A 12,774-nucleotide genomic window follows, 5' to 3' on the forward strand; every position below is an offset into this window, starting at 1 on the left:
TGTGTCCCGCCTATGTCACTGCACCGGTCACTCCTCGCATGTACTCAATGCGATGTAAGGCACTCCCCCATGCGTCTCCATGCCCATATGCAGACCAATGCTCCACGCTAGATGCTCCTACCCATCGCCCAATGAGATGGCCTAAAGTTGTGTTCCTATGCGTCAGTCCACACCCAACTGGTATCATCACCTCCATCATCGCATCATCATACCCTCTGGTGAATGGACCTTCACTCCAAATCCTCCCTAAGGGACCCAAGAAGTGAATCTCCCCAGGTGTCAGTAGCAATGCCACAATTGCTCTGCTCCTCCATGTCCCACACAAATGCGAAGAATCCCCAGCTCCATACAAGGCACAAATTGGTGGCCTGCCAATTCCACCTCCTTTGACGAACTCCTGCGAGAGTATGTTGATCACCCAATGATCCTATGTACAAATTCCATACGAAGACAACCAAAAGAGTTTGTCCATAAACTGGTTGGCTACTAGTGCTGACCGAGACTCCCCTAGCGAATGTGCACGCTCAATTTCTAGGTCAACTATACCATCTAGGTTGTAGTCAACTGGCATACCTGGGAAAGGATAGGTAGTCCCACTGGGAACCCAATGCCAGTTTGCGCTGTTGATATCCCCAATGCCTAGAAGCTCCTGCTGAGCTATACCCAGGTCCACTACCCTCTCTATAACCCACTCCACAGGGTACCAACTCAGAAGCTCTCACCATCCAACCCCAAGAGAGGGATCGAATGCACGAACTCCTGCACATAGAACAACTCCAACATGCGGGTGTTGCACCCTGTGCAACTCAGGTCGTCTCATCTCATTATCCTGGTCAATACATGAAATCTAACTAGGTAGCTCAGTCTCTCTCTGTCCAATGGGCCAAGGTAACGCAACAATGTTGCCAACCTCGTCTATGTAATTGCCTGAAGAGGGTTGCTCTCACGCTCCAAAGTGCACTCTAGCTGCACCAGTAGGGAATCCAACCGCTCCCCAACGTGAGTCAATTTGGCCATGGAATCAACAAAAACCGCTCTCATGCCCTCCATCTCCTCGTTATGTTTCATAATAGCCTCACACACTAATGTGACCTTCCTTTTTAATGCTAGAAAGTTGGCCTGAAACTAGTGGAACTGTCGTGGGCATCTATCGCCCGTAAACTCGGTCACAGCTCCAAATACCTCAACAATTGTTGGCATCTCATCCATGGGTGGAGCCTCCTCAACAGATGGCTCTATGTGTGTAGGCTCTATCTTCTCCACCAAGGTGTCAACTGGGGTTATCAAAGAGGTCTCTAATAAAGGTGACTCATGTGCCACACCAGGTATATCGATGTGCTCCTCACCATCCAGTGGGCTCTCAGCATCATGCTCAACCTCCTCCTCAGGCTCCTGATATCTAAAGCCAGGTCTCCACTAGCAAAAGCGACCCCTAGTCTCACCCTCTAATTGTATATGTCATGCCTGCTCCTTTTCAGGAGATCTGGTGCCCTGATCTAGTTGACTTTCCCCACATGATGTAAATGGTTGCACCCCCATGGCCTGCTCACCTCTAATGTCTCTGTTGTAAAGGTGAGGATGGGTTTGGTCTTTCACCCTCTTCAACTGGGCCAACTGCTCATCGTCTCAATGAATTCTACCCCATAATTTCTGCATATTGGATTTCCCTTGAGCCATGGGTTTGTCTCCGGTTTCACCCATCACTATGCACTCATACCCAAAGCTTCCATGATCTTCTGGCTAGTTTCCCACAACTAGGCCAAGATCATGCTCTGATACCACTGTAATGTTCCAAACTAGGGAAAATAGTGTTATGCAAAGCAGTCAATAAAAATAACACCATAAAATTAAATCAGACCATCAAACCACAAAATTGACAAACAAACTGTGTTGTCTACTCATTTTATTAAATGGGAAGAGGTGTACAGCAAGGTCCTGGAATGTGTGCACCTAGGCTTGCTCTATGAAAGCTAGAAAAATCCCAAAATGAACAATGGAACACCCTCCTCAAATCTGTTGGTAATCCGGCCCAAGAGCTGTGTTGTTACTACTTAGAAAGGTATTGCTGCTTGAAATGATCTGTTGTTAGAGCCTTCCCTGTTGCTCAGAAAAATCTGGGAAATTAATCTTAGCCTCTACGCAAGAAACCCAGAATAACCCACGAAAGAATTGGCCAAATGTTGACCTCGGAATTTTGGCCCAAATCCCCCTTAGCTCCTCTAGCTGCTGACTGAGTTGGGACCTCTATTTGACCCCTTTGGTCTACCCAAAAAATTCTATAAAACTAGGAGTGTGATCCTTGCCCAAAACCCAGAAAAACCCAGAAAGGGTTTCCCTTGGTTCCAACCTTCAAAAATTGACCCTTCACAACTTGGCCCTCCTCCAATTTCAAATTCTGTTGTTGTGACTAATCCTGTCAATCTTTGCTCTCCCAACTCCAGAAATCCTCCTCAAATGACCCTCCAAATGATCTCCCAGCACCCCAGCTCCAAACTCCCCTGGCTGGTGCTACCCCAAAGAGTCTCACTCTAATGATTGTGTTGTTGTTACTCCCCCTGCTGTTGTAACTCATCTCCCTGTTGTTGTTACGAATTGAGATGAAGAAGAACTCCCTCCTAGGGCTGACACTCGAAGTCCACCAAAGCAAGGGTTGAGATCTTCGCTCGAAGACACTCGTGTGCTAAACAACACAGTAACCTAGCTAAGTAGCTCGAGCAACTAAGATTGAGCTCAATATGTCCAAAGATAAGATGTTGAAATGAGGAGAGTTTTCTTCCTTATATAGATTTCGCGGTGTGCTTTTCCCTCCATTTTCCCTCCATCATGGGTCCCTCACTTAACCATCAATTTCCCCTCCATGCAAATCGAACTAGGGAATGCGTATTCTCCTAGTTTAGGTGGCCCCCATGTACAAATTAACTACATCGAAATAACTTCTATTAAGTCTAGCCTCCTAATAAAATTGAATGGGCCCCATCACCTCCAAAATCGACCCCAAAATGTAGAAATTAATCATGTTCCAAAATAAGTTAGGAAGGGACATTACATATAATATTATCCATAATATTCATTTGTTGCATGAACCAACCCAATTTTCAGAAATGATCTGAGGAAGAACTTTTTTGGGTCTGAAAGCTATTATTTTTGTCAATATTTTATATGTAGCATTGCAAAATGAGATCGGCCTAAATCTTGAGAAGTTACGGTGATTTGCTTCTTTTGGTATAAAGGCAAAGAGAGATGATTTTGTGGCTCCACCAATTTTGTCTTCTTTTGTAGTGTTGTTCAACATGCAAAGAAAGTCTTTTTTAATTAAGATCCAATGAGTTTTGAAGAAATTTATTGGGAATCCATCAAACCCAGGGGCCTTATCCGAATCGAGGCTCGATATTACCTCCAACACCTCCTCTTCTTCAATACCTTTCATTATCTCTGAATTCCCTTCATCTGACACTATTGAGGGGGCAGATCGTAGAAACTCTTGTGCCTAGGCCACATCTATTGTTTTGTCATCATTGTAGAGAAATTGGAAGTGTCAAAGGGTTTTCTGTTTTATTGCTTCAAACGTTGTGATCTTTGTCTTTCCCTCAGGGACAATTTCTTTAATTGTGTTCCTTAGATCTCTCACCTTGGCTTGCTTGTGGAAGAATGCACTGTTTTGATTCCCGAATTGCAAACAAAGGCTTCTTGATTTCAAGCACACAGTTTCTTCTTCTTGTCTGTTGGTTGCAAAGATTTTTCTGGTGAGCTCCTTTTCTTGTTCAAAATTCCACGACTCCACTACGCTATTTTCAATTGGTGAATGATGTTGCTTTAGCTGCTTGACCAAATCCATGTGCCTTTAACCAGGAGGTTGGAATTTCCTTTTTAATCACGACCTCAATTCCTATTTAACAACCTTTATTTTTTCCTCCCATATAGATGTAGGGGACCCTGTCACTAGGATTGTCCATGTGGACCTAATCATATCATTTACTTGCTCCTGTAACCAAATTTGATTGTATTAGAATGGGATTAGGCCCAAATCTCGTGCATTATCTACAGTCAAGGATATGGGGTGATGATCATAATCCCCTTGCGCTTTAATATCATAATAACATTCGAGGCCTTTGATGAGCCAACTACTGTGTAAAAGGAATCTATCTAGTTGGGCCACAATATGGTCTAATCCACACCTTCGTTTCGACCAAGTAAATTTTCCAACCTTGGGAGGGATGTCCACTAGATCCCAATCATTGATAACGTCTTCCATCCTTTCCCTGAAGGGGTCACAAACTGTGCATCCTCCTTGCTTTTATTCAACTCTCAATATAATGTTAAAGTCACCCCCCATTATGCAGTTTGAATACCATGCATGTATGGGATTGAGTCCCAAAACTAGACTATGGTGCAATGAGACAATTTCTTCTTTGATTTTCTTGCATTCTTCATCCTTCTTTGATAAACTGATCTCCATTTCTTCTGTCATCTTGGTTGCTTCATATGATTGTGCCTTAAGTGAGGTGATTTTTGCTCTTAACTTGATGATGTCATCATCTTTTTCTTCTAGTTGGCATGTCATGGTGTTTCTCTCTTTTTCTGCTTCATCAACTTGTCCTTCTATGAATGCCAAAGCTTCCATCACCTTCTCAGCTCCTTGTGCTTGTTTCCTTGCTTCTTCTAGTTGAGATATAAGATAGGAGACTTCTTCCTTATATTGAACAATCTCCGCTTAAAGTTTGTTTAAACTCTTGAGTCTTTGTTCAAGGTGGCTTGACAAAGTTTCTTCCTTTTTCTTTGCCTTTTGCAATTGATTTGTCATGGATATGACTTCTTCATGATGCTTTCTCTTGTTTTGATGAAATTCCTCCTAAAGTTTGGTGAGCTCCTCATCTCTTTCTTATACTTGAAGTTTGAAAAGGTCAACTTCCTTCATTGTCTTGTCATGGTCACCATCTTGCCCCTTATTCTTAAGCTCTTCATTTTCCTTTTTCAAATTGTTAATCTCTTCTATGGAAGTTATAAGTTTAGTTAGGAGATCTTCTTCAAAGTCTTATTTATCTTCTTCATCTTCTAGGTCTTCTTTAGCCTTGATGTCATCACTCTTATTTTTAGCTTCCTTGATGGGTTCTAGATTTACTCCTTTCTTTCCATCAACTTCTTGACTAGTGGTCATGATCGATGCACCTTTTAAGTGAAGGTCATGAAGTTTGTCCCATATACCCTTTATTGACGAACATTTTTCCAAATTGGCCTTTATAGAATCTGGTAGCCCATTCAAGATTGCCTTCATCGCTTTTGCATTGTAGTCCTTGGATTCTTTGTTCATCATGTTATCAGTAATCACCGATTCCCATACTTCAAAGCCTTGAGCCATTAAAAAATTTCTCTCTTACCTTCCATATATCAAAGTTTCCATTGAACAATGGAACCTTCCAAATTTGATTTTCTTCAGTTTTCACGGTTGAGGAAGAGACATCTTTAGAAGGATTGGAGGCTTTCTTCTTTGGCTTGCCATTTGTGTTCTAGGGATCTACCTTCAAGTTGTTAGGCTCTGGGAGAAGGTATTGGCTCTGATTCCAATTGTTGGAAATACTAAGGGGGGGTGAATCAATATTTATTTTCAATTGTTATTTTTACCAGTTAGACCACTTATATTTAGAACACAAAATGAACAATGATATAATAAATACTTTTATTAATTTCTTCTTTCAATAAATCAAGTACAATATATGTAGGGCTCCAACCCTAGATGAAGACACCAATCTTCAATCTCCCAGGCTCCAACCTGTAATATGCCAAGCACCGACTTGGACTTCCCAAGGTACCAACCTCTAGGGATCCAACCCTATTTCTGGTTCAGGCTCCGATCTAGTTTCTTGAGGACTCCGACCTTATCTTCCAAAGCACCAACCTTGTCTCTACAAGGCTCCAACCTCTTGGGCTCCAACCCTTAGCTTTACTTCGTCGAGATATGTTTGGTTATTATTCGCAAATCCCAATGTCTTCTTCAACGAGCCCTATTAATCTTCATTTATGTCGTCACTTAGCATCCACGTCACATCATCAATGACAACCTTGTTATCTTAAAAAGTGTCACCACTTCTCTTAATTGTACCCAAAACAATTTCTCCTAGTCACCTCATGATGATATCATGGTCTCCAATGATCTCCACAAATCTTCAATATGTCTTCGATGAGCAGCCCGAGTTCTACACCTGCTCTAAACCTCTTCAAGATCTTTTTTTAAGATCTTCAAACAAAGGCCCAACAAAGTATTTCTCCACAATCTTCAAGATGTCTTCAAGGTACTCGACGATGTCTTTCAAGATTCTTCACTCTACTGGCACAAATCTGTTCCAATAATTCTTCAAGGGTGTGTTCAATAACCCTTGCCTAAACAAGATATCTCTCCACAAGCTCCTTGATTGGTGCTTCAAAATCCTTTACTATCTTCAATGAATGTTGACACAAAGATAAGTGATATACTTACTTGTATGTCTTCAATAGGATTCTTCACCATTCAATTGTTCACATGTTCAATTAGCTCTTCATTGTACTTTGACTTCACTTATGCTTGTCTTAGTCTTCACTATCGCTGAATTGATAAGCCACAGATTGTTGCTTCAATTGTATCCTCAAGAGTCAAGCAATAGAGTTCATCACAGTCCAAGCATAGATGTCTAAGCCACTCCAAGATAGGTTGACTGCCCACTGCTCAAGAATTCGAGTCACTGTGAGATAGGTACACTGCACCACAGTCATAGTCGAGCAGATGAGACACTATAGTCCTTTGTTGTTGCACCAATCAACACTGCTGCACCTTTGTCCGAGCTACTATCAACACCTTTGTTCGAGCTATTGTGCATACATAGTCCGAGCTACAAGAGGAGGTATTGATCACAATTTGCAGCAAATGATTACAGGGTCCGAGGATCTTGTTGTAGGTATTACTGCAATAAATCTGACTCCTTAACACAAGACTGTCCTCGAAAACTTTTTAAAAGAAGTTGCCCAACACAATATTTTCTTGCTCCTCAACCTCTTGTAGATATCTCTGAAATTGTTGACCAAATTGAATGCATAGAAATGAAGTCTGAATCATGTATATATAGTGATTTTGTTTTAAAACTTAAGGGACATGTCTTTCTGGAGGGAGGCTGACTTGTGTCTTTGAGCATAGGTCGGCTCAACATTAATTATATTTTTCATAGCTTAAAAATTCAATATCTCACAAACTACTGGGAGTTTCGAGACAAATAAGGGCTCATTAGAAAGGAAAAAATATACTCTACAAGATGGTATAGGACCCATGTTGATAGGTTGCCTCCAAGATGCCAAAATTTATTTTTCTTTGTAACTGTCCTTGAATTTTTTATGTGCAGAAGGTGATTAGGACAACAAGGCTTTTCTATTGTTTGGGACAACATGGCTTCGTCATTGTTTGGCTCAACAATATTATTATGAGTGACATCATGAGTGTATCCAATAATGTCATCATGAGTGCATCATCATGTATCCAACTATCCAACAATGTCATCATATACTTGTGTAGTGATAAGTCATAGTGCAACATAAATTTCCCATTAGGAGAGCTCCAAGGCAGTCTTCCAATCATGTCATCAAGACCATCATCAAGTGTCGTCATTCATCAAGTGTATGACATCATCAAGTGTAGTCCTTCATATGTCATCAAGGGCTTCTAGATCATCAATCAAGGCATATGATTGACACTTGGCACTTGGCACTTCTTAAGACTTCTTCATTAGTGGCTTGACATATTAATTGATGGCATTCTTATCAAACAAGAGTTATGACATCATCATCTGGAACCAGGCATCTATTGTCTTCAACCTTATCATCTCATTCTAGGGTTTCATGATATTCATTAGGCATCTCAAGAATATTTTCCATCTCATCCAATGCCATATTGACATCAATGAAAACCTTGATTAACAATAGCGTTGGACCATAAAGATTGACGATTGGAATACGCTCTATTTTGCCCTTTCTTTGAAGAATTGGTGCTATACAATACTGTGTTTTTTAACTGCCTATTAAATTGAAATGAATATCAAACCAATACATACCCAAACCTCCTGAAGCACCTTGCGAGTCTTGCACTAGCCCTATGCTTTGCTCAGTGCCTTTCCTTCGAGCTTTGTCTCCTGGAGAAATAAAATCCATGGATTTTCCCGCCTCACTATATCTCTAATTGCCTGGTTTTTTTTAGGGTTTCTCAACCCCCTTATATTCCAGGAAAAAACCATCATTTATTGGGAGGGTTTTGAGAAGAACCTCCCAATTTTTCTAGATTTTTTGTTCCTTTGGTGCCTTTCATCTTTAGAATTTCAAAGATTACGAGTTGATTCCCCATTTTTTTATTTGTTTTGCTTCTCTCTCCCGTATCACTTTCTTTGAAGGCCACCTTGTCTTCTTCTGGGAATTTTCAGTTTCATGGTTGCTTGAAATGTCACGTAATTGTTAGGAGGTGGAGGGGGAGGAGCACCCTCTGAGGACACCATCGAGGGTCAAAGTCAGAGAAGAGGGTGCGGCTAGGGTTTCAAAGAAGAGGGCACAACAAATGTGGTAACATGCAAATGTTATCTAAGAATTGAAGTTAGGATTTTGTATATATTTATGTATCGTTAATAACTATGTCAATACACAAAATAATTGTCACTAGAAAAATATAATTTCAAACACTTAACAAAAATACACACTTGGCATATAGATATAATGAAAAAAACTACACATTTAGGGAACTTTCGCTAAAAATGAGATGTCAAATAAAAGATTTTTATAAAAAATACTTGAACATGAAAAATTGAAAAAAATAACAAATTTGTGAAATTTAAGATGATAATATTTGAATTTTTTTCCCAAATGGAATGATTCACATAAATTATAAATAAAAATAAGAAAAAAATAAAAACAACTTTAAACCAAAAAAGAAAAGAGTCCAAATGACAAAATAAAAATAAGTTGTTTAAAATAATTGAAAAAAAAACAATTAAAATAAAATTTTGCAAAAAAAAATTATTAAGAAAAGAATATATATATATTAAAAAACAAAAAACAAAAATTATAATTTCTTTTATTAAAAAAAAATTATAACAAAATTTAAAATATTATTAAAAAATAAATTAAAATAAAATAAAAAATAAAAAATAAAAATTAGCCAATTGAAAAAAATATATATAAAAAACAAATTGAAACATATATATATATATATCATGAATTAAATAAAAAAACCATTAAAAAATACTAGAAGAAAATTGTAAAACATAAATTATAAGGCAAGGTGTTGACCAACACCGAAGGGCCACTTACAGGGCGGCTTGAGCGGGGGTCCCTTCAGCACCGAGCAAGCGAGGGGCCGATGTTGGACATCAATGCCCCACCCCACCTAGCCAATGCTAAAGGGCGATTGTGCCGACAACCCTTTGCACCAGTCCAACGAACCAATTTTTTTAATAATTTTTTCATAACAAAAAAAATGATTTTTTAAAATATATATATATATTATATTCTTTATATATATATATATATAATATTATTTATTTTTTTTCATAGCCCATGGGGCATAGGATGAAAGGAGATGGGGTGTATTGTTAAGGCACTCCATGACGTAAAGGTCACCGGTCAGAAACTCTGTGACAAAAAATCCAACCATGTTAAGGATTGGTGTGACTGTCGCCAATTGCCATTTCCGAGTGATTTTGATGGCTTAGATGTCCCTAGGTCATAATTTCTTGAGCCAAACGTTAAGTGTGCAGTCATATCAAGAATTATACAACTTAGCAAACAAAAACATATATAGTTTTTGTAACCTAGAGTAACTTGGTGGCTCATATGATATGAGGCTAATAATAACCTTTTGGCGGTCTACAACTTGTCATTCTCTCCATGAACAAGACCACAACCAAGGGGAATTGAACCTTGGACGTTTTAGTTATCATAGAATTACATTATGTCGACCACTAATTGCGCTAACCCTATCATGTTTTTAATATTTTAGTTTTAAATTTTTTTTATATTTGTTTTTTTATTTTTATTATTTAATTTGATTTTTTTAATTATTATTATTTTTTAAACTTTTATCGGTTAAATCTTTAACTTTTTGTTTTTTTTTGTTTTTTCCTATTAAATATGGTTTTTTAAATATGTTTTTTGTTTTTTATTTTTATTTTTATTATTTGATTTGATTTTTTTAATTATTATTATTTTTTAAACTTTTATTGGTTAAACCTTTACCTTTTTTTGTGATATTTGAATTTTTATTTTATTTTATTTTTAATATTTTTTATGTTGCTAGATTCATTGCAATGGATCAAGTTGGTCCCACTGCGTGTCAATTAAATGGTTTATTTTTAAGTTTTCATTGTAATGTGTCAAAGTTGTTTTAAGCTAAGATTTAATAAAACCTACAGTTTTAGCATTTCTATAATAAATTAAAAAAATAAACCCTTGGTATAATGACTTAATTCAGGTATTCATTTTCAAGGTTTTTTTAGTCATGATACTTGATCTATAATGCTATACTAGAAATATGTTGAAAAGTCAAGTTTTTTTTACTGATAATATTTTATTTTAATTTCATCACTGAAAAATACCAAAAATTTAAGGATTTTTTAAATCATGATATGTTATTTTTAACATTATGGTTAAAAAATATCAAAATTTTAAGATTTTTTGTAGTCATGATATTTATCTTTAATGTCATGCTTAAAAATTGTTGAAACTTTTAGATTTTTTGGAGTTGTGATATTTTATTTTAACGCTATTGTCGAAAACTATTGGAATTTTAAAGTTTTTCCAAATCATGATATTTTATTTTTAATGCCATTGTTGAAATTTGTTAAATTTGAACAAACAAAAAAAATGAGAACTTTGATGCAATATCAACACTTTGATATTTGGGTGTTTTTTCATGTTTATTGAACAAAATTTTTAGTTTTTAATGTCATTGTTAATTTTTTGGGGGAATTTTAACACACCCCAAAAAGTGTTGATGCAACATCAACATTTTTTGTTTTCAAAATGTTTTTTCACATTTATTGCATACAATTTTTGGTTTTTAATATCCTTGCTAAAAAAATTTGGTTTTTAATGTCGTTGCTATTTTTTTTTGGAAATTTTAACCCGACAAACAAAAGACATTACTCAACACCTTTTTGTTTTTGAAGTGGTTTTTTAAGTTTTTTGCACTAGAGTTCTCATTTTGAGGTTATTGTGCTCCTAGTTTTTTACCCTTCTTGGTTCGCCCAACGTCAGTGATTTGTTAGCATGAGAACTAATCAAATTTCTTTGGTAATAGTAGTCGTTCCCTTATTACAGTTGCATGGATAATATAGAAGGGTGGTGGCTTTGTATTTATACGTGGGTTGGCATTCGGGTTTTCTTGCTTCCAGTTTCTCTCAGGGCCTCTGCATCAAGTATATCTCTGCTTCCATTTTTTTGTCTATACAAATTTGGTTGTGTTTCTACAATGTTGGACCTTCAAGCCAGGGTCCGTGTTGTTTTGTGTTATTTCTTCACCATACATGTACCAAGCCCACTTTTGCGCTGGTGGCAGTACTCTCTACTGCGTCGCTTCAGGGACTCAACCTGGTGGGGGTTTCCTTTTCCTGCCTGGTTCTTGTATGTGGGGTGTGGTACCTAGGCACTTTCTCAATTTGGTTATGAAGGTTTCTTGTTGGGTTCGCTCCCTTTTCTTCTACAAGATTTTTATGTGCTCAAGTTGCATTAGTTTCTAAAGTTGAGTCATTTTCATTTCTCTCTATCTGAACCTAAAATTGTAATCGTTGTGGCCAATTATCTTGGCAATTTTGTATCTCTGCCCTACCCCTCCCTTTTGGTCCTTCCAACGCGATATCAACTAGGGGTTTAGTTAGACAACGTCTCACTACACACCCACCACCCCATATATGTTGTAACTACTTTGTCTTTCATTGGGTGGGTGGATAATTACTTGTCCTGAGGTTCTTCACTGCTCACCTGATGTTGTGTAACTCTCTGGGGAATCTTAACGCCTATAGTCTTTCATGTGTTTTCTCCTTTTACCATATAATTGCTCCAGGTCAATTTCCATTGCTGAACAAAATCGTTTTTTGTGGTCTTTATGGCTCCTCGGCAGATAATTCTAGGTCGCCAAGGTGGTTCATCAAGTTCCTCCTCCCACCATCGTCGGCGATTTGGTTGGGAATCAGTGGCTAAATTCTTTGCTATAATTCCTCTTGAGCTAAGGAAGGAAATCCTCCTTCTTGAATCAAAGGAGTTTAGAGATCGACCTTACTTCTTAGAATCAAAAGTAGGAGGTGCTTCTCTTAAGTGGGTTCTAGACCCGGGTAAATTTTGGAAATGAAAACTCCACTTCCTACATTCTATTACGGTGCACCAACAAATGGAAACTCTCATGTGTATGGTCCTTAGGGACAAAAAGGTAGATAATTACAAATTGTTCATGGGTCAGGAGGACATTAATCGAACTTCAAAATTTAAAGTTTTGATCAAACCCCCGAGGAATTTCGTTTTTTATTGCAGGTAACGTCCAAGATTTTCGCACCAACAAAAGGGACATGCTTCCGTCCGAAGAGAAAAATGCCCAGAGTTGAAGATGGCTTTCAGAAATTAAATTTTCAGATTTCCAAGCTTCAGAAAATGCAAACGACCTCTGTAATTTCGATTTGGCGCTAGAAGAGAAAACGACCACAAGAACCCAAATAATTAAATAAATAAATAAGAAAACGATTTCCTCTCCAAGACGGCCAAGGATTAAGTGATTTTGCACCA

The sequence above is a fragment of the Pinus tabuliformis genome, chromosome 3_1 (genome assembly GCF_031772625.1).
Source record: "Pinus tabuliformis cultivar Carrire ecotype Pingquan chromosome 3_1, CPIR1, whole genome shotgun sequence".
NCBI lineage: Eukaryota > Viridiplantae > Streptophyta > Pinopsida > Pinales > Pinaceae > Pinus > Pinus tabuliformis.